Source organism: Callithrix jacchus, chromosome 12, assembly GCF_049354715.1.
Source record: "Callithrix jacchus isolate 240 chromosome 12, calJac240_pri, whole genome shotgun sequence".
In the NCBI taxonomy this organism is placed as follows: domain Eukaryota; kingdom Metazoa; phylum Chordata; class Mammalia; order Primates; family Cebidae; genus Callithrix; species Callithrix jacchus.
Genome location: NC_133513.1, coordinates 121,198,013 through 121,219,659, shown reverse-complemented (window position 1 = coordinate 121,219,659; position 21,647 = coordinate 121,198,013). Strand labels below are relative to the sequence as shown.

General features: G+C 49.0%; 1 protein-coding gene across 7 annotated transcripts in view; it reads right to left on the bottom strand.

The window, feature by feature from the left end:
• Positions 1–14,720, bottom strand: part of PTPRE (protein tyrosine phosphatase receptor type E) — a 186,966-nt gene extending 172,246 nt beyond the window's left edge. For 3 of the 7 annotated variants that reach the window (XM_078346773.1, XM_035269481.3, XM_078346781.1), the window contains exon 1: positions 14,464–14,720. The gene's annotated coding sequence lies outside the window, so the exon portion shown is untranslated. The remainder of the gene's footprint in view (positions 1–14,463) is intronic. The other 4 variants (XM_078346780.1, XM_078346770.1, XM_078346775.1 and 1 more) reach the window with 2 other exon arrangements.
• Positions 14,721–21,647: the final 6,927 nt, after the last annotated feature.

Sequence of the window (21,647 nt, the reverse complement as noted above, 5' to 3'; positions counted from 1 at the left end):
TGTCATGGATTAGTCTATTCAATTGCTTTCCTTTAGCAATTTCCTCCAGCAGTTTCACTTCCTGCAAGAGTGAAGTTCCTGCCCAGCACAGAGCGTGAGACTCAGCATCGATGCCTCTCTTCCGCTGGCACCCTGACCCACAGCACCCTGCCCATTCCTCCTGGGGTCCCCTCCTGCCCTCCCCATGGAAGAAAGTACTGACCTCATTCTTCCTGCAAAAGAGCCTGGCATTCTCCACCCTGGCGGCACTTGGAATTCCCTGGGGAGCTTTGTAAGAAATGCAGCTGCCCTGACCTCACTGTCGAACTTGGAGCCAATCATGAGGGCAGGGGCAGGAGGCTCTTAGGAACCTCCCCTGTGACTCTGAGGCACAGCCTTGCTGGGAAATGGCCCAAAGAGCCTCTCCTGGCCCCCAGCTCTGTGCCCCCGGTCCCTATAGACCTCCACATCCCTGACATCACCTCTCCCAATTCAAGATGGAGCCCAAGTCCCTCCTGTGATTCTAAAGCCCTTCCCAGGCAGGCCTAGGTGTCTACCCCAGCATTCCATCTCATTGTTCCCTGAGTGAGCCTCGAGGCCACAGGACGCCTCTAACCACCTCAACCCAACAGCTGTGTGGCCCCTGCTCCCACACATAGGCAATCACTTCTCCGTCTTGGGGATTACTGGTCTCAATCCCCTTGGACCCTAATACCTGGAAGCCTGGGTTCAAGTCCCTGCCCTGCTGCTCCCCTGTCTGGGCCTCCACTGCCTCCTACCAATAATGCACTGATTGCTATTCTCACCTGGAATTGCAGCTATGAGCACTGACCCAGCTAACATGTCCCGGTGCTTAGAACAGGATCTGGCTGGCACTCAGCAAGTGCTCCCTCATGGCCAGTGATCTCTGGTGTTATAACCATTATTTCATCTATTGCCCTGGACCCCCACTGAAAATAGGACCTTGCCAAAGGAGCTCTGTCTCCACCTCTGGCCCCTGGGAGGATACGGGGCCCAAGACTGAACAATCAGAACAGGGCAAGTCCCAGACACTGAGGAAGCTTTGGGGATGGGCCAGTTACCCAAGCCTGGCTCGTCAGAGCCAAGGAGACTCACTTCTGGGTTAATCTGCAGGGAAAGGCCCTCTCCTTCCACAGGGAACACAGAATGTGAGTTTGCTGGAGGCCCCACAGGACTGTCTGTCAGAGCACATGTGAGAGGAAGCCAGGGCCCCAGTAGCAACATTGGCCATGTGGATCCAGTTGTACCTGAGCTTTCAGTTCTGTGAGTCGAAGCCCCTATAAACTTGACTGAACTCGAGCCACGTTTCCATCTTGTGCATCCCTGAGGTCTCTGACTGAGACGGACCCACTCCCCCAGTGTGTAGGGTGGCATCACACAGCTGCATTTGTATTGAGGCCTCCTGGAGAGACCAGGGAAGTCCATGAAAGAGGAGGGTTTGCTCCAGACTCAGGTACAGAGGCTCTGTAGTAGACCTGCCCATAAACACACTCTGGGTGGATTATAGCTGTCAGTCATGGGGGTTGGTCCCTCTGCCACTGGGACTCCCCCACCTAGGAGAGTTGGAGAAGCAGGGGAGGGTGCTGTGGCTATGTGGGCTGTCACATGCCCACCAGCAATCTGGGAACTTGTACTCTGGCTGGGGATCAGGGAGCAAAGGGCACCCTCAGCCAGACTCAAAGCAGGGACAGCAAGAGATCCCTCATGCTCCAGGACGTCGCCCCTTGCCAGTGAGACTCCAGGAGCTCTTCTCACAGAGGCTTTCCCGCCTTCACAAATGCCTTTGTTACTAGGGGCCGAGCTCAGGGTAACCAGATACCAATCGCTTCCCAGGCTCCATGCACTTTCTTAGCATTAGCTAAGCCCACTGCATTCAAACAGTTGAGTAACTCCCACCCCACATCATTCTAGCCACAGACTGGCAGCAGTTCCCCTGGGAAAGCATGGCCATACTTCCTGCCTGCTAGGGCTAAAAATGGACACAGCACGCCAAGCCTGGCTGCTGCAATTTCCAAGATGCCAAGCCGCTAAAGAAAGCATAACCTCTTTACAGCATTTACAAATTACTGCTACACTGAAAAGGACGAAAAAAAAAAAAAAAAAACTCCATTACTAAGTAAAATAACCAGGATCGACGTCACTGATTTCTACCCAGTATTGCCCATTCATTCAGGATGTGTATTTTTGACATAACCAGTAATAAATCATTTGTAAACAAAAGCATGCTGCACATAAGATGTTTCCACACGCTACTGCCTTCTCAAGCACCTCCTGGAAGTAATTTGCCAGGCGGGAACCACACCCAGAGGACCAGGCTGAGCACTCCCTGGGCCGCGCAGACAGAAGATGGATATGCGATCATGAAGTCATAGCTTCTCACCTTCAGATTCCGCTAAAGGTTGGAATGCACTTCTGTCTGAACAGATGAATAACCTGCGCTTTCTTCTTATGGATGCAGATGAGGGGCCTCGGTTTCCTGAGGCCCAGCACCATAAGCAGTGTTGCAGGCACAGGAGGGAGGCATAAGGGGTCAGTCCATTAGGGGCAGCACAGAGCAGGAAGAAGGCAACCCCGGGCGGCAGGGGCAGGCAGCGTGCCCTGGGCAAGTCTCCCTTTCCTCATCTGCAGCTGGCCTCCAGCTCTGAGTCTAAATAGGAAGATCAAATTGCTTGCCAAACTTCTCAAATTGTTAACATCTAAAGCGCAAGGGTAGAATTTAACTTTGGTTTTTGGTGAGCTGAAAGACTTGGACGGAAAATGACACTTCTAGTTACAGTCAAACATATCAGAAAGGCTATTGAGAAAATCAGCAGAAATGAGTAAAATTGTCTTTTTTTATTTGGCCACAATGCCTTTAAGGGCTGGTTCTGCTGTGTGCAATGAATTCCATTTCCTGGGCACATCGATTGAGCCAAATCTGCCTTGGTCCTAGGCACTGCCCTGCACAGAAACGCAGAAACATACCCGCGTAAAGTTTGATGTGTAAAATAAAGGTCCAAAATGAATTTTTGCATCTTCAAAATACAACTACAACTCCTACAATAGATGTGCCCATAAATTCACCCCGGGTCTCTGAGAACCAGGACTTTGAGACATGTTGCAGCCCAAGGAACCCTCAGTTAAACTTCCCTCTTCCCCAAAGGGAAGAAAATTCTTGCATTTCCCAGTCAGGCCAGTTCTCTGCAATTTTGCAAAAAGGCTCTTCCACCCTCCTTGAGAAATACACATCGGCGCTCAACAGCCATAATTCTTCCTCGTGGGCAGGGCCTGCCTTTGCCCTTGCCGTCATTGTGTGTCTGACCTCCGACTCTGCCAAAGTGACAACTGCCAGGATGCTGACTGGGTGGGGGTGGTCCAACAGCCATGAAGCCAGCTCTGGGACTTGGCTTGCATGAAAAGCCAAGATTCTTTCAGCCTTTCCCCCAAGTTACTGTTTTTTACTCCTTCCATAATCTTCATTGCTTCCATCTAGATTTTCTCCTTTTTAAAAGGAAACTTAAATGTGGTGCTCCAAGCCAGCCTGAGGTCTTTAGATAAGAGTCACAGGAGCCAGAGAGCGAGCCGGGTGACTCCCGTTTGTCGCCATCAGAGGCTGAGGGTCATCTCACGGAGCTTCTTGAGATCATTCCCACCTGCTTTGAAGTGGGAGCAGGAGACATCTCACCTCCTGTGAGACGACTTGTCTGATGACAACAGCCATCATTAAATGATTCATTACATGACATTCTTCTTCTTCTTCTTTTTTTTTTGAGATGGTGTCTTGCTCTGTCGCCCGGGCTGGAATGCAGCGTTGTGATCTTGGCTCACTGCAAACTCTGCCTCCCGGGTTCAAGCAATTCTCCTGTCTCTGCCTCCCAAGTAGCTGGGATTACAATAGGCATGCCCCACCACGCCCAGTTAACTTTTGTATTTTTAGTAGAGACAGGTTTTCACTGTGCTGGCCTGGCTGGTCTTGAACTCCTGATCTTACGTGATCTGCCTACCTTGTCCTCCTAAAATGCTGGGATTACAAGTGTGAGCCACTGTGTCTGGCCTACATTGCATTTTATTAGGAATACTATCTAGTCCCTAAGAATGTACAGTGTAACCCAATTTCAAGATTAAAAAATTTCTCTGAGACAGAGTCTCACCCTGTCACCAAAGTTGGAGTATAGTTGTGTGATCATGGCTCACTGCAGCCTTAACCTCCTGGGCTCAAGCAATCCTCCTGCCTCCACCCCCAGAGTAGCTGGGACTACAGGTACACACCACAATGCCTGGCTAATTTTAAAATATTTTAGAGACAGTATCATTATGTTGCCGGGACTGGTCTCAAACTCCTAGCCTCAAGCAATTCTCCAACCTAAACTTCACAAAGTGTTGGGATTACAGGCGTGAGCCACCACACCTGGCCCCATAAGCTAATATTTAATAAAGAAAGATGACAGTTTATCGCAGTGAAGCACAAACGTTGGCACCTTCAGTTTCATGTTGAAAACTGTCTTCACTTCCCCTTGGACAGACCCTCCCTGCTGGAATCAGCTGCTTGGATTCCACACACTGGAGCGGCTTCCCCCTCACAGCCCGGGTGCGTCGTCATCCCGTAAGCCTGGGTCTGGTCTGCGTGATTCAAACACCCTAGTCAAACACTTCGGGGCCTTCGTTCTCACCCTCATCCTCTCACCAGCATGGTCATGTCGCTGATGAATCCAACCAGCTGACTTGATTTCCTCCATCACCTCCCTTCTGGCTTACCAGGCACAGAGCCAGCAGAAGGCCCCTTCTCAGCCTTACTGCTGAGCATGCTGCTGGGCTCTGCGGGGCTGGCCAGGCCACACAAAAAGGACACACCTGGAACCCATGAGCCTCAGGATTGGCGGAGAGGTGTTAGGAAAGACTCACTGAAACTATAACAATGACACATATGCACACATGTGTATTTCTGGAGAATGAGTCCGGAGTCGTCCTTAGAATCTCAAAGGGGGTCATAATTTAAGACAGGTTAAGAACTGCTGGTTCATCAGACAGAATCCAGACTCCTGGATGGTACACAAGTGTTCCCACCTCTCTTGTCCCATCCCCTCCATCCCTGGGCTCCAGCTCCAGGCAGACACCTGCTCTTCCCCAGACAGGACACAGTGCTTTCCACTGCCAGGCAAGCACATGGCAGCCCCTCTGTCTGCAATGCTCAAGCACTGTCAGCTGCCTAGAAAACGGCCTAGTAAACCAAACCTCGTTGTATTAGTCCATTTTCATACTGCTATAAAGAACTGCCTAAGACTGGGTGGTTTATAAAGGAAAGAGTTCAGCATGGCTGGGGAGGCCTCAGGAAACTTACAAGCATGGTGGAAGGGGAAGCAAGGCACCTTCTCAGAAGGCGGCAGAAAGGAGAAGTGGGCATCGAAGGGGGAAGAGCCCCTTATAAAACTGGCAGAGCTCATGAGAACTCACTCAGTACCATGAGAACAGCATGGAGGAACCACCCTCAGGATCTAATCACCTCCTACGAGGCCCCTCCCAACATGTGGGGATTCCTATCTGGATCACAATTCAAGATGAGATGTGAGTGGGGACACAGAGCCAGATCTTGTCACTGCTCTACCTGGGGAGGGCCTTCCAGGCCCCTACTCCTCTGCAAGAGCATCCAGCATCACATTTAACACTCTCTGGAAGTGAGTTCTGTCTCCCTGTGGACCTGGAATAGCCACACGATGCCACAAGACATCATGCCGTAACTCCAGTGCTGAGCACAGTGTGTACTGATGCTCCTCGGCTTACCGTGAGGTCACATCCTGATGAACCCATTGTAAATAGAATATATCATAAGTTCAAAATGCAGCCAGTACCCAGTAAACCCGATGTAAAGTTAAGACACTATAATGAAACCATCGTAAGTCAGAGAGCCTCTGTATCCTGTAGGTAGTCAATAAACATCTAATCCTTCCATTTGTTCTTTCCAAATGCTATTAAGAACTCCTAAACACTACTTACATTTGATGAAAACCAAAAAATATCCTTTGAAAGAATTTTGCTGGCCAGCTAAGAATAGGCCTAGCTTGGCACAACACAGTACAAAATTATTAAATTTCTGGCTCTTGCATTTTTATATTACTTTGGGCCAAAATCTGGCCTTTGCGCCAAGGAATTTAAATTGACAGACTGATAACATCTCCAATAGATGACTGAACTTTAGCTGATGCTCGCAGTCTTGGCAAAAAGTAATTTATTGAATTACTGATGTACTGAATCAAGTGCTGCTATGAGCGCAGGAAAGGAGAGTGCTGAGTCAGCAGTAGTTAGGAAAGGAGAGTGCTGGGTCAGCAGTAGTTAGGAAGGAGAGTGCTGAGTCAGCAGTAGTTAGGAAAGGGGAGTGCTGAGTCAGCAGTAGTTAGGAAAGGAGAGTGCTGAGTCAGCAGTAGTTAGGAAAGGAGAGTGCTGAGTCAGCAGTAGTTAGGAAAGGAGAGTGCTGAGTCAGCAGTAGTTAGGAAAGGGGAGTGCTGGGTCAGCAGTAGTTAGGAAAGGAGAGTGCTGAGTCAGCAGCAGTTCACAACTAAGGTCGAGGTTACTGTTTCTGAGTATTTTTTCGTCCAGTACTTAAATGTCCAACTATTTATGAAACTAAGGTCGCTTTCAGAAAGAGGAAAACCATACTGGAACAAAGTGTTAATCACAAGGAAACATTTTACTAGTAACATGTAAGTTTTGGGATGATTTGAAATAATGTGGCTAGAAACAAGTTTCTTTTTGGTTAGTAGACTTCCTAGTGCAACTAAGTTTGTATAGGAGTTTTACTTTTACATATTTACGATGCGAAAATGTGTTATTCTCTTTGGAAGAGCATTTACATGCTTTCTATTCATTAAAGTAAGTGCCTGAAGGCAATGTTTTGTTGGCCTGGATTGAGTTACTGTAAATCCTTGAATGTAATAAAAATCTACAATATTCAGGCTTTTCATTAACTCATACTGATTTCCTCCCCAGGAATTGTGAGAGCTTCTGCTTCAGAGATTCAGGATTTGGGTCTGAATATTAGCTCCACACTCTACATGAAGATATGCCACCCCTGTGCTCTCTGAAATTGTCCTGGATCACTCCTTGGTCCTTATCTCATGCCCAGCATGCCGGGCTCACATTCCAGATTGAAAGGGAACTTCCAGGTCTCCTCAGCTGACAAATATTGGAAGATAGAAGCTCAGCATCTAAGAAGTGCTTTCTCTCCTATGTATAAAACAGTGGGAAAGTGCCCTGAAGAGAGGAAGGATTTGGAAAGAAACACCGACATCTGTAGGAAATAGTCTTGCTGAAAACCAACCTCTTAGTTGAATTCACTAGCAGGTCTCTCTGGAATCTAGAAAACCGGCTGGAGCAATTCCATAGGGAGGATTTACTCTTTCGTCCGCAGAGAAGGCTGGAGGCCTTCCCACCTCCAAAGATCTGTCCCATGTTTTCTCAGTAACAACCCAGCCTTTTCCTGAAAGTACCTTTTGTAACTAGTAGATGGGGTTAGAGGAGTTAAGAGCACAGCCTGTCCTGGGAAGAATGATGGTGTCATAAAAAGTGGCGGTCGGTGTCGGCAAAGCCTGTATTTCCACCTGTGCTGTGTGTGTTGGTCTGCTCTTGGGTTGCAATAAAGGAATACCTGAGGCTGGTAATTCATAAGAAATGAAGTTTAATTGGCCCATGGTCTGCAGGCTGTGCACAAAGCATAATGCTGGCACCTGCTTCAGGTGAGGCTCAGGAAGCTTCCAATCAAGGCAGAGAAGGGAGGGAGCCAGCATGTCACATAGTGAGAGTGGGAACAAGAGAGAGAGTGGGGCGGGGGGTGGGGTGCCACACTCTTTAAAACGACCAGATCTCATGTGAACTAACTGAGCGAGAACTCACTCATCACTAAAGGGATGGCCCTAGTAATCGTGAGGGTCCTGCCCCCATGATCCAGTACCTCCTGCCAGGCCCTGCCTCCAACACTGGGCATCACATTTCAACAGGAAATATGGAGGGGGACACACAGCCACACCGTATACAGTGTTTCCAACAACAAAATCAAAAGCTTTGCCCCATGACAAGGATTTCAGACCAAAAGGCTGGTGGACGAGGTAGGGGAAGGGTGGAGAGGATGGTCCCGGGGTCGGACATCAAATCACGGAAGGAGGAGTCCACCTCTGAGGCCGGCCTCTTCAAACGGAGAAGAAAGGAAGGCTGGAGCTCCCCAGAGCTTCACCTGGAACCTGCCTGGACGGGAGCGTCCACTTGTTTGGGCTGTGCTTGGTGGGTGGGTCCTGACCCTCAGAGCGCCCTGCGGAGAGCAAAGCAGTCTGTGATGCAGCCCTGTGAGAGCCCTACTGCTGAGACACAGCCTGGAAAACGCCAAGTTCTTCTGGAGTAAAAGGACTTAGTACAAAGGTCATTTAAAACAATACACTGTAATCAAGTGGCTACGTGATGGGACATTTAAAAATCTCAGTAGAGAAGAAAAACGGAACTAATTTTCTCCCTAGTACAAAACTGTGACTAATGTTCAGCTGGAAATGTCCAAACAGATTTAGGGACATTAATAACCAAAAATTATGTTTCTGCATTTATCGAATAGAAATTAAGTGACGTGCCTTGAGGACAAAGCGACTGTTCTAGAGGAGAAGTCAGGGCTGACATCATCTCCGGCCTTTGATTCCGGTCCCCTGGGCCTTGCCTTGTGTGAGACCACTGGCCCTTTGGTGAGTGGCCAGACCTCCGCACATCACCTCCACCGATCCCCAAGCATCCATTGGGGGCATTATGCTCCCCGCTGTAAAGATGTGGGCTCGCACTGGGCCAGGGGAGGACCCTTGCCTTGTCCAGAGCCTCAGTCTCATGGGTCCCCATCTGATCCCATCCTTCTGCTCCTAATTCCTTTCGCTGAGAACCAGGCTGTGTCGCCTCCCTTGAAAACAAAGCCCCATGGCTTCCACCTGCTGCTGGTACTCAGACAGAGCAAAATCACAGCGGGGAGAGCGTCCTCCACTTGGCCTCCTCCCCCTGCCACCTGGACAGGCACCTATTGGGTTCTGTTACCTTCATCCATCCATGTCTCCACTTCACATATATGCACAGAGTGAGCTCTGAGCTCCCTGCATTGTGACCGGCTGTCCATCCCTGGGAGCTGATGACAGTTACATACCTGCATGGGGAGCTCACAGCCAAACGCAATTGTTCCCATGCTAGCCCTTCCCTTAGATCAAATGTGTTGCCAGCACCCAGACATGGGATTCAAACAAGTTTTCCTATCAGTTCTTTACTGTCCACCCACCAAACAGTAACATCAAAGCACCGGCCCAAAACACGTTTGGTTTAGCACATAACTAAGAATCATTTTTTCTCTTCAAACATTTCCTTACTCCCTGCCGGACTTCATATTTGTTTTTGGCAGAAAGATTTCTCTGCCCCTTTTGTTACTTGTTCCAATATACATAATGGACTAGATTAACTGAACATTCTTGATCGCATTTGAAAGATATTTTAAAAACAGATGTCCTTTTAAAATATTTTATCGGGCCTCTATTTCATTGGGAATCAATAGGAAACAATATGTTTATTTTTCTGAAATATATTATTAAGAATTTTTATTTCATAAGCTTAATCAAAGCCTCTGAAGTAGTCGTATAGTTGAAAGACAGACAGAGGGCCCACGTTTCTCATGGCGAACGGGGTGTTGTAATAGTTCAAAGGCTGTGCACCACATCAAAAACCCCCACGCGGAACACCTGGACGGGGCGGACCGCGACGGGTATGACTGGGAGAAAAGCAGGAGCCCAGGGAAGAAAAGGAAGCTGGCTTCATAATCCCTACACTAGGGGTCTCCTCACCCACATCCAGCAGCAACCTACCCCACAACTGCTCACCTGTGTCTGCTCAAGGATTAGTAATGTTCAACCAACCCCTATTGCCTCAGGTATGGCTGATCTAAAATCCCAACCATCTAAAATATCACCCAGCACTCTGGGTGAAAAAAAAAAATGCTAGTGACAAAATAATGAGAAGTTAATCCTCCAAAATAAACTTTTGATATGTATAGAGCCAGTACCTAAAATTGGCAGCATGCTACACGTACCCACAGGCCTCTCACTCTCTCTAGATTTGGTGTACAAAGCAGAGAGACATGTGGCTAAGTGCTGAGCCAGGAAACAGGAGGCACCCCGCCTGGGTTCCTGCAGCCCTTCCTTCCCAGTGGTGGGGAGGGGTGAAATTGGGTGGAAGCACAGGAGCTGTGAGGGGCTCAGAGATGGCCTGGGTCAGCCCCTTTCTTTGGATAAGCAAAATGAAGTTCTGAGAGTTTCTAGGGCAGGCCCCAGCTTCCTAGATTTAAGTTCTGATCTAGAAGCTGCTCTACCCTGATTCCGTATACCTCATTCTAGCCACACTGCTTCTCCGGCCTGGGTTTCGTTTGCTTTCGCTGCGCCTCACACCCAGCCTGGTTTAATTCAGGCCACAAGCCCAGGTTCAAGTGCATAGCAAGCTGCACTTCCGCCTCATCGATCACTGGAGTCAATGGTGCATGTTGAAGAATAGAGGGCTTCATGTAAGTAATAACATTATGAGATTAAAATACTTAATCATGAAAAATTTGCATAATAATTATTTAGACTGTCAACGCAAAAAAATAAAGTTATCTAGCGTGTCACACCATACTGATTTGACCTTCCAATCTGGATGATGCACAAAAGGTATCCATCTATTCATAAGGTTTTTGGCTTAGTTCATATATTCATTCAAATTTCATTGATTCTTTTTTTTTTTTTTTCTGTGACAGGGTCTTACTCTGTCAACCAGGCTGGAGTGCAGTGGTGTGAACATGGCTCACTGCAGCCCTGACCTCCCAGGCTCAGATGATTCTCCCACCTCAGACTCATGAGTAGCTGGGATTACAGGTGTGCAGCACCACACCCATCTAATTGATTTGTGTTTTTTCTAGACAGAGTTCCACCATGTTGCCCATGCTGGTCTGGAATTCCTGGCCTCAAGTGATCTGTCTGCTTCGGCCTCCCAAAGTGCTGGGATTACAGGTGTGAACCACTGCACCCAGCCTCCAACTTCACTGATTCTTACATGTGCAATGCACAGCATTAGATGTTGTAGGGGAAAGACAACCACAGTTTACTGCATACCAGCCACATGGCCTGTAGACCATATGTATCCTTTGTCTCCCTCACAGCAGCACCCTGGGGAAATAGAGACAATTCTACAGAAGAGAACATTGAGGCCTGCATTTTGAGCCATTTAGCCAAGGCCACACCAGAGTTAGAATCTGAATCCACACCTGAACCCACAGTACACGCTCTCAGAGACACACCCTCCACCCTTAAAGCGCTGGCTGCCTAGTGGAGTAGATAAACTACCTGAGCAGGTGATCTGGACATCAAAATCGAGTCCAGTAAGTGATTTAGAACAGGCACAAATAACGTTCTATGGAACCAAGGGTAAGAGAGAGTCCTCTCAGGTAGAGGGTCCAGGAAGGCTTTGTGGAGACTGAGACATTTGAGGTGGGCCTTGAGGTATGGGCAGGAGTTCCTGAAATGGAGATAAGGGAGAAGGAGCCTGACAGCACGGAGCTGAGTCTTGGGATCTGGAAGCCTTGGGAGCTTCACAGACGACAAAGCCATGGTTCCGTAGGAAACAAGCCAAAGAAAAACCAGAGATGTTCTCAGAACTGCAATCTTCCCCAAGTGATATTCAAATATTAAGAAGGCTGGTGTTTACCCTCATGGATGCATTCATCCCTGCTTTGGCAACAGAAGCTCTGTAAGGGTGACTCAAACGTTATAAATGAAAAGGACTTGTCTGGCAAGGGAATAGAGGGCTGCTTCGCTCCTGTTCCCTCCCTGATCCCAAGCCTTCCTCCCTGGGAGGTCACTTGGGGTGTCTCTGGTCCAAGCTGACAGTCATTTTAGCAGGTGAGTCCAGCATCTCCAGAAGAACTGGCCACATGACTCCTGGATGAACCATGCCCATCCATGTCAGCAACCATGTGGCTGCCTAGCAGTCGTACAACATCCACACAACACGCGCTTGCTCCATCGGCACTTGTGCTTCAGGAAGGTCTCACTTCCAACTTGTTTGTCTATGGACAGTAGTGGTCCTCAAGGCTCCATGGGCAGGAACGTGGCTGGGCACTGGAGATACAGTATTGTCCTCTCTTTACAGAAACTACAGTGCGGCATATATTTCAGAAGCAACATGGAGTTTGGTGTCATTGGATGGATAAAGACAACACTGGAAGGGGAGGGGAGATCACAGGTTTGATTTTGACACATTGAGTCAAGGGGCATTTGATATTCCAGATAGAAATGTCAAGTGGGAAGCTGCGGATGAGAACTGCAGCGGGGGCCGGGGGTAGAAACACACCTCTGGCCTGCAGGGAGGGAATATTGCACCTTAGACTAGGCTAATGGTGGTGGAGATGGAGCACAGTGGACCCACTGAGGCACAGCTGGGAGAAGCATACTTCCACCAATTGAAACCAATGCGTCTGCCATCACCCCCACTGTGACTGCATCTTCTCTTGGGGTTCAGGGGCAGTGGTTTGCACACACAGCAGCCTCTCCTCTCGGGGCAATGATTTACACACACAGCCGCATCTACTCTCGGGGACAGTGGTTTGCACACACACGCATCCCTGGAGAAGATGGGACTCCCACCAGGACACAGTGCTTCAGGACCTCCTCCAGGCTTCTGTGGAGGAGGGGGTGCTGACACAGGGAATGGGTCTCTCTCGGCTGGGTGGTCCCCCACAGAAGTGAGAGGTGGCCTCTGTGTATGGCTTTCCAATGTATCCTCACTTTGTGTCCACCCAGGGCCTCCAAGAAGCATCACACATAGAGACAATAACGCCCTCATCCACTTCCCTCAACTGGTTTGACTGGAACTGATGAGGGACTGTGTGATTAAGTCTCAGGCATCTGGACACATACAGTGACCTGGCCTTTTACAGAGACGAACGTAGCTCCTAGCTCTTGTCCACATGGGAATAGTCTGTTGAGGCAGGGAGGGAGTGGTGGTGACTCAGGCATCACAAACATTAATGAACAAAAACCTCGGCCCCCAAGGTCACATTCAGGAGCAGGGACTTGTATGGGAAGAGCTGGGTGCTGTGTCAGGCCCCTCTCCCTGACAGCGCAGCCCCCTCCTCTTGGGCCTGTTCCATCTCACCTCTGACCTTTTGCTCCCCAAATGCCAAGAGCCTATGCCTGGAAAGTACAGATCCCCAACCCTGTTCACACCAGCGTTCTGCCCATACGACGCAGGCCGAGTGACCATGGTGGTGACATGCTGGCCCCAGCCACTGGCATCCCCACCCCCAACACACAGAGTTTAAATGGGCAAGAGTCATTAGTGGGCTGAGGCAGAACTTCATGGACCTTTGGGACCCAAGGACCTCCACACGCCCTGGGTCCCTGGGTCAAGGGGTACCTGGGGCCAAACGCAGAGCTGACTGGACATGGACACAGTAATTTCTGGATCACGTGATCACTCTTTGCTGGTGTTCATTCAAGTCAGCCATGCACTCATTCACTCTAAAATACAAGCGGAGAGCTATATTCTTTCTTTGACTTTCCTGGATTGAAACTCTGATGGAATGGTCACTACTCAAGACAAATCAATATCACAATTCTGCAAGTATAATTGCCGAACCTTTCTGGAAAGGTTTGCATGCCTGGAAGGAATTTAGGTCAGGTCCAGCACGGTCTCCATCCGGCTTGGCTCTGCCTCCCCATCCTGTGGGTTGCCCGGCCTTCCCCAGATGGTCCCGGGAGCGCTCAGAATTGGCACCGCGCTGGCCTCTGGCCTGGGAGCCCTGTGAGGTCACCGACCCTGCAAATCGTGGCAGTCCGGATTGGACCACCTGCCAGTGTCTACCCACCGTACCTCAGAGCGAGCCCCCCGCGGCTGCTGTGTCCCGCTCTGCCTGCCTCCCTGGGAAGGAGCTGGCGCCCGGCTGCGGAGCAGCACCGTGGCAGCGCGCCGGCCCCTTCCCGAGTTGGCACAACTCGAACCACTTTCTTCAAAGGCTCCAGCCTCCAGCCTACCGTGTGCGCAGCCCCCCACGCGCGCCCGGCACCCGCTCTCCGTGTCGCCCGCTTTCACGTACGCCGCCCTGCCGCCGGCCCCCGCGCACTGTCGCCACCAGCAGACACGCGCGTCCTGCTCCTGTTTACCGAGAGGGAGCGTGAGCACCTCCACTGTGGTCGCCAAGTTGGGCTGGAGACTCCGGGTGAGGGGACGCGCCGCGGGCCGGGGTCCAGAATCCGGGGTCGCGCGGTCCCCAGCCTCTGGTACCTGGAGCGCCGCGGGGGCGGCGGGGACAGGGTCGGGACTGGGAGCCCCAGAGCGGCCCCTCCCTCCCGCGGCGGCGGCCGAGGCAGCATCCCCGGCCTGCTCGGGCCGCCTGGGGCGCACGGTCCCCGAAGGGGCTCAGGGGCGCAGGGTCCCCGCCCGCACACGCGCGCTCACCTTGGGGGGGCCGGTCCGGTCGCGCAGATCGCGCTGCCGCGGCGGCTCCGCATCTCCCGGGCGCCCGCCCGCCGCCCTCCGGGGCGCCCGGCTGTCTCTGCCGGGCGCGAAGAAGGGTCGCGGGGACGCGCAGAGGCCGCGGGTTCCTGCCGCCGCTTCTGCCGGCTCCTGCCTCCCGCCGTCCGCAGCCGAGCAGGAAATTTGTCCGGCCGGCCGGGTCTCGCCGCCGCCTCTGCTCCTGCTCCGGCTGCGGCTCCGCGGCGGGGGCGGGGGCCCGGGCGCTGCGAGGAGCGGGGGCGACGCCTGGTGCCCGGCGCGGGGAGCGCATCCAGGGCGCCCGCCCTACCCGCACGGCGGAGATGGCCCGGAGGCCCTGCCCTGGCAGCACCTAGGGACTGTGGGCATCCGTTTACCCAAGGCTGGTGCCCCTGCCAGGAAGGCCTGGCCCAGCCCCTCCGCCAGGACCCAGGTGCACAGAGAGAGGGTCAAGGTATGGTGGGCACTCACACCTGCGGGAGAGCAAAGGCAAGGCCTCTCCCCGCTCTGTCCCTGTGCACCAGGAAGTGGCCTGGCTGGGGACTCTCCCTGGTCTTGCAGCAGGTGTGGGAAGCGCAGGGCACCCCTTATGCTTCTGGTGCGGGGAAGCTGGGAGAGCTGTGAGGTCGCTGGGCCTGGTGGCCTCCTCTGGAAAGAGGGGTAAGATGTCTGTTTGGGGAATTTTGAAGAGGGCTCGCTTGTCGTTAAGGCAGCATCTGGCAAAGTTAAAAACAGGAAGAGAAAGAAAAGCCACAGAGCCAGGCGCTGGGCCTGCTGCAGAAAGGACCCTGGTGGCATCTTGACTCCAAATCTCTGTGCTGTGCCCTCGATGGGGCCAAGGCCCAGCCCTCATGAGGAAAGCTGGATTCTGTGGTAGGGCCCAGCTCATTAGGTGCATGAAGGAATGAATGAATGAGTGAATGAATGAACCATGAGAAAGTGGCAGTTAGGGTGTGTTACCCACGTTGCACCGATTGCCAGCCGAGGACTCTTAGCATACTTGAGGACTGTTTCAGACAGAGCTACAGACCCCAAAGGCTGCAGAGCAGTGGGCGCCTCCCGGCAGAGGCCACCCGAAGGTGACATGCCCAGAGTGGGACTTCCCCTCCACAGGGGTAGAGAGCTGTGAAACCAGTGGAGAACTTGATCTCCACCTTCCTGCCCTGCCCTGCCCTGCCCATTTCTGTCCCTAGGGGCCTTGTCTAGCTCCAGAGCTTTAAACACCATCCATGGGGGAATGACTCTAAACAGCACGGCCCTGGGCCCTCTCCTCCAAGCCCAGCTCCTCCTGGCTGTCTCAGACCTGCCTCTTGCTCTTACTTGGTTTCTCTGTGGTTGTCCCTGTCCCTGCCTCCATGGCCCACCTCCAGTCTATCTCCAACTCCACTTCCCACCAGCTTCTCCATGCCTCTCGCCCTTCTCTCCTCTCACTGCCTTCACCCCTCCAAAGCCTGCAGTGGCTCCCCAGCTTCTGACCCACTCTCCCAGATGATCCATTCTTCTCACTTTGTCCAGGGCACCTTACAAAGTGTAAACCGGGTCCTGCTAGCTCTCTGCTTAAAAGCCTCCATGCAGAATAAGACGCAAACTCCTCCGAAGCTCCGCCTGACTTCCCTGGCTTTCCCAAGCCTCTCATCCCTGCCCGCTGGCATCTAACCAAGCCTCCTTCCTCTCAGTGCCAGAACGAAGCTCCTTCTTTCCTGGGGCTCCTGGCTCCTTACTGGTGGCCTCTGGAAGATCACCAGTGCACCTAGCTCCTTCTTACTGGTGGCCTCTGGAAGACTGCCCTGCACTCCTCTCCTCTACCACTCTCTTCCACAGCCCCCATCACAGTTTAGAATCACTTGTGGGTTTATTTGCTCCTTTGGTGTCTGTCTGTCCTGCTCCCCAGGGCTGTAAGCTCCAGCAGCCCAGGCTCTGCTGGTCTCCATGGGTTCTCAGACGCAACCTCCTAAAACAACTTCAATAGCCAGGAGATGCTGGGTGAAGGCACCTGGGCTGACAGAGCAGAGGAGAATGAGCTCCAGCCAGCAGCAGAAGCAGCCTGGTCACCTCGAGCCCAGCAGGGCAGGCGGCTCCCTCCTGAATGCACCTCCAAGGAACAGTTGAGGTGGGGTCAGGTACCCCATGACATCACCAGGCTTTGGATTTTTCTGCAGTTGTGGCCTGCAGAGCCAGGCTTATGTATGTGAAGGCCATAATTACAAAGCTCTGCTGAGCACAGTTTTGCTTGCTAATGCTGCAGGGCTGGGGAGGCAGAGACTGCGCTGAGAAGACAGACACAGGTTGCCTTTGTCAGACATCTGTTGTTGGAAAGTGAACAGCCTTGATAACATGATGGGGAGGCAGATGGCAATTCCGCCCTCATGATATCTTCTCTGCTGGACCCCAAAAATTATTCTAGGGATTCAACACTATCCCTCAACTCTTTCCAAAGACTACAGACATTCATCGTCATCACGCACAAGGGTGTTGTCAGAGGCGTGTGTGCCCGGGCCCTGTTGATTCCCTTCGTCCTTCTTCACCATCTTCATTTTGCCTCTCACAGGCTCAAGGTTCCTGCAGACATCAGAATCAATTCCCTATCCTCCTCGCAGGCTTTGAGGAGCTCACCTGCCTCTTGTCATCCTGAACACCTCACCACCCTCATTTTTTAGGGCCCTTCTTGAGTCCACCGCTTCCTCTTCACTTCCCTGGCACACTGGCTGTCTGATCCCATCTGAGGCCTGTCCCTGGTTGGCCTCCTGCCCACTCTGCCCCTGTCTACCCTACACATAGCCATTTAGCCCCTTTCCTCTAAAACACAGCTTGAGGCCGGGTTCCTGAGATTATTGATATTAACTGCAGTTACTTGTCTTCTGTTTTACTCAAGGACTGGGCCTTTGGGTTTCTCTGCAGAAACTCAGATACTGCCTATCGTGCTTGGAGGGCCCAATAGTTGTCAATTAAAATTAAAATGCTGAGGCCAGGAGTAGTGTCTAGGAGGGTAAGAAAAAAGAAAGGCAAAATCAGTGTGTGGAAAGTAAATGAGAAGTTGCTTTTAAACATTATACAGAAGCATTCTCATAAAATTATTCAACTTTAGGAGGCAAACAAAACAAAACAAAACAAAAAAACAGGTCTTGATTATTGATTGGCTATGGGGCAGGGCAAGGAAGGAAAAACTGAATGATATGGTTTGGCAGTGTCCCCACCCAAATCTCATCTTGAATTATAGTTCCCATAGTCCTCATGTGTTGTGGGAGGGACCCTATGGGAGGTGATTGAATCATGGGGGTGGGTTTTTCCCATACTGTTCTCATGATAGTGAATAGTGAATAAATCTCATGAGATCTGATGGTTTTATAAAGGGAACACCCTCTCTTGCCTGCCACCATGTAAGATGTGCCTTTACTCTTCCTTTGCCTTCCACCATGACTGTGAAACTTTCCCAGCCATGTGGAACTGTGACTCCATTAAACCTCGGTCCTTTGTAAATTACCCAGTCTCAGGTATGTTTTTAATGGCGGTGTGAGAATGGACTAATATACTAAGACAACACCAGAGTCCTTTGTGATTTTGTTCAGGACCTGTCCCCACCAAGAGGTGACTTTTGGTAACCACGGTCAGTATGGCCATTCTGATCTCTGGGATGTACCAGAATGAATAATAGATTCAGAGCTATCTATTTTTACATTACCCAACTATTCTTCCCTCTCCTGCTTTTTTTCCAAGTTATGCCCAAGTGTAAACAGTTATTACTGAAATCAAGAGGAAAGACTTTTTGCTGGAAGATTCCTATATTCACCCAGAAATAAACAATAATTAGGCCCTTGCCCAGATCCCTACATTTGAACTCTGTTTTATTCCTAAATTGCCTTTCGCTGATGAAGAGTACACATGTATTATACATATCTTAAGGGATGTGTCAAGTGTATGAACTACTGAAATGCATACCCCTCTCAAGGCAATAAACATTTCCATCATTCTGGAAAGTTAATATCCCTTCCCCAATAGAAGCTCCCTACTCTTGCCAAAGATGGCCATTATTCTCAAATCTATCACCATAGTTAGTGTTATCTGCTCTGTATCTTCATATAAATGGAATTTTGTAGTATGTTATTTCTAGTTTCTTTCAGGCAGCAAACTCTTATAGAGATTCATCTTTTATTGCTTATTATTAGTAATTTCGGTGATGTACACTTTTCCTCTGGGTGATTTTAAAATCTTCACCTTATCACTGTTTTCAAGAAATTTTATTAACATGTGCCCTGGTGTTGCTTTATTTTTTATTTTATTTGTTTATTCACTAAGATGGGGACTTGCTCTGTAACCTAGGCTGGAGTGCAGTGGTATGACCATAGGTCACTGCAATCTTGAACTCCTGAGCGCAATAGATCCTCCGGCCTCAGCCTTCTGAGTAGCTGGGACTACAGGTATGCACCACCATGACCAGCTAATTTTTTAACTTTTTAATTTTTTTTTTTTAGAGACAAAATTTCCCAGGATGTTGCCATACTCCTGGGCTCAAGCTATCCTCCCATCTTGGCTTCCCAAAGTTCTGAGATTACAGACATAAATGACTGTGCCTGCCCATGGTGTGGTTTTCTTGTGTCTATTTTCTTGGGATTACTTGAGTTTCTTGTTTTATACATTTATAGTTTTCATCAAATTTGGGAAATTTCCAGCCATTATTTCTTTAAAAATATTTTCCCTTGCTGCGATTGTTGGACCACAAAGGATGTATATGGCATTTCTAAATTTTGTCTCACAAGGTTACTGAAGATCTAAAAAATTTTAAGCCTTTTTTTCCTGTGTTTTAGCTTAGACGGTTTCTAGTGCTAGGTTTTAAAATTGGCTGACCTTTTCTTCTGCAATGCTTAATCTTCTGTTGAGTCTATCCAGTGACATTTTTTTAAAATTTCTGATATGTATTTTTAGGTAATAGATGTTTCATTTGGTTATTTTAAAAATAATTTTTATTTCTCTGCTGAGGTCTCCGTGTGCTTATTTATTATTTTCATGTTTTCTTTTAAATCTTTGGATATATTTAAAATAGCTCTTCTAGGCCACTTAGTTATTCCCAGTTCTTTTCTTTTCTTTCTTTCTCTCTTTTTTTTTTTATGAGACCGGGTTTCAGTCTGTTGGCCAGGATGGAGTGCCATGGCACAATCTCAGCTCACTGCAACCTCCACCTCCAAGACTCAAGCGATTCTCCAGCCTCAGCCTCTGGAGTAACTGGTACTACAGGTATAAGCCATTAAGCCTGGCTAATTTTTTTGTATAAACAGCATTTCGTCAGGCTTCCTGGGCCAGTCTCGAACTCCTGAGCTCATAATGATCTGCCCACCTCAGCCTCCAAAAGTGCTGGGATTGCAGCCATGAGCCACTGGGTGTCCCAGTTGTTTTCTAACACAAAATGCTGGCTTTGTTTATATGTCATTTCATACACATGAGGGTATGATTGAATCTTAAATTCTTGACCACTGAGTACAGGTGAACAGTATATCACGCATGTGTGTGTAACTGTTTTGGGGACAGTTACCACGTTATTGAATGCGTAAGGATGAGGGAAGGTGAACTTTCCACTCACGGTGGCAAAAGTCATTTATTATTTCTCTTCTTCTATGATTAAGAAAATTTAATTCAATTTATAAAATAAACTGCTGTCCAGAAGTTAGAGTTGCTTTCATTGGAAGGCCAAATAATAAAATAATCTAGCACCTTCCATGCCTGCTTAAGATGATTTCATAACGCATTGAATATGCTTGCATTCCTCACTTAGAAATCACAGGACTCTCAGAAATACCTACATTAGCAAAAGGATCTTTTCCTTCCAACTTGAGAAATGATAAGACCTATGACATAATTTCTTTATTTCTCACAATGGAATTAGTGTCACTAATCTGCAGAACATTATCACTGGTGGGATGATTTATCATCACCTAGTTTCCACCTGGCATACAATTTCAGTTTGCTCTTGGAATTGAGGAAAAAGTTGGCAATGAGACATAATACAGCACTGAGGAAAACTCTCCTAAGAATGAGATACAGATATTTATTTCTTAGCAGTTACTAAAGCATAACTGAAATTTAGTTTTTAAATATTTCATGTCCTAAAGGATGGCAGTGTTATGAAAGGTTTTTATGCATCAGAAAATTGCCTTTAATGGAAAAGTGTGATCATCTCAAGAGAATTTTTCTACTTGAATGATCCCAAAGTCCGTATAAACCACATACGTTTTATAATGAAGTATAAATGTACAGGAATTCATAACTAAAAATAGTAACATAAATCCCATTATATGTTCTAGAACTTCATGTGCTATCAGGTATTTGTAATTTTTAAAAAATCACTGATGTTTAGTAAGCTTCATGAAAAGTAGAAAAAAAGCAGTGGCCTCAAACTGTAGTCAAGAAAACCCCAAAAAAACAAACAAGCAAAAAAAAAAAACAGTTTCCCCAGTGCTGGCAACACAAAAAGTCATTTTCCTTCTTTGTATCAGGAAGGCTAGCGTTTTCCAAAGTAAGATTCTATTGGGAGTGGTGTATGTGGAAGGACGTCAGAGGTGACTTCTCATTTCATATATAAATTGTGTATTTATTTTCATGTATGTTAGAAAAATATTGATACATTACTCAAGATTTTATTACCACTAAGCTAATGTAGTGTCATGGTCAATCAATTTAGAGAAAATTATTAAGGATATAACATTAGGGTGATAGTCACATATGGCAAAAATGGCAATTGTGGAACTGAAGTGACTGAGTTGTGGGAAATCCTGAGCTGGGGCCAACTCCCAGCCTCTGGTGGTGACCTTCACTCCAGATTCTGGTCTTGCTCTCCTCCTGTCTGTGAGGGCTTCATGTTCCAGACTGTTTTCAACTTGTAGAGGTCTCTTCATCACAGGGTCTGACATCACCTTCTTTCTGTCCACACCCAGACTCAGTCTGCCCTAGCCCATCCTTTATGAAGTTCCTGCTCCTGGACAGAGTCCCAGGCTACCTCTTAATCTCAGCAGAGGGGCAAGATAGTCCCCATTGTGGAATTACCAAATCTCATTGGAAAAGGTTCTTCACTGCCTGGAGATTCTGATCAGCCAAGAACTGATTGAAGCAAGATCACCAATGCTGCCTCCCCAAACTCAGAATGAATCAGCAGTAATTAC